Below are 1,343 nucleotides of genomic sequence, written 5' to 3' on the forward strand. Positions count from 1 at the left end.
CAGGATGAGATTCTGACACTCAACTGTTTTGTCACGAATGCTTCAAAGTAGATCATTAACTGTGTGAGACAACTATTATACAGCAGCTTGAATCTTTATGAGAGTTCAGTTTGATCACTCCCGACTGTCAGTCAGCTGTTTTTAACCAGGAGAAGAAAAGTGAACAGAATCAGAGAAATATCAGCAAAGCCTGAGGAGCCAAGAAACATTTTACAACTACAAACTTTGATGTTTTCAAGTGTGGAGCAGGTTTTAACTGAGGCTCTGTTGTAAAAGAGGGAACAAAGTTCAGATTGACAGAGCTGCTCCTCGTCCTGGAGTGACTCACAGCTCCATCAGCCCTCCCTCTTCTTCCTCCTCTCACACAGCAGCTCCACTCTGTCACTATATTTCCTTGTTCCCTCCCCTTCATATCTACAGTCTGTGGATGGGCGTAACTGAGCTGACAGACCTCATTCGCTGCACAAACACACGTGTTCAGATCAGAGCTCAGACTAGTTTCAGTTATCAGGAAGTGAAGCTCAGACGGTCGTTGACACTGAGAGGTGAAATGGAGCAGAAAGCAGTTCAGCTGGACCGAGAACTTTCTTGTTCCATCTGTTTGGATCTACTGAAGGATCCGGTGACTACTCCCTGTGGACACAGCTACTGCAAGAACTGTATTAAAGACCACTGGGACACAGAGGATGAGAAGGGGATCCACAGCTGCCCTCAGTGCAGGAAGAGCTTCACACCGAGGCCTGAGCTGCTGAAAAACACCATGTTAGCAGTTTTAGTGGAGGAGCTGAAGAAGACTGGACTCCAAGCTGCTCCTGCTGATCTCTGCTATGCTGGACCTGAAGATGTGGCCTGTGATGTCTGCACTGGGAGGAAACTGAGAGCTGTCAAGTCCTGTTTGTCTGTTGATTCTTTCTGTGAGAAACACCTCCAGCCTCACTTTGAAATCCCTGCCTATGGAAAACACAAGCTGGTGGAGCCGTCAGAGAAGCTCCAGGAGAACATCTGCTCTCGTCACGATGAGGTGATGAAGATGTTCTGTCGTACTGATCAGCAGTGTATCTGTTATCTCTGCTCTGTGGACGAACATAAAGGCCACGACACAGTGTCAGCTGCAGCAGAGAGGACTGAGAGGCAGAGAGAGCTGGAGGGGAGTCGACACAACATCCAGCAGAGAATCCAGGACAGAGAGGAAGATGTGAAGCTGCTTCAACAGGAGGTGGAGGCCATCAATGGCTCTGCTGATAAAGCAGTGGAGCACAGTGAGAAGATCTTCACCCAGCTGATCCGTCTCATGGAGGAAAGACGCTCTGATGTGAAGCAGCAGGTCAGATCCCAGCAGGAAA

The sequence above is a fragment of the Sparus aurata genome, chromosome 5 (assembly GCF_900880675.1).
Source record: "Sparus aurata chromosome 5, fSpaAur1.1, whole genome shotgun sequence".
Lineage (NCBI taxonomy): Eukaryota > Metazoa > Chordata > Actinopteri > Spariformes > Sparidae > Sparus > Sparus aurata.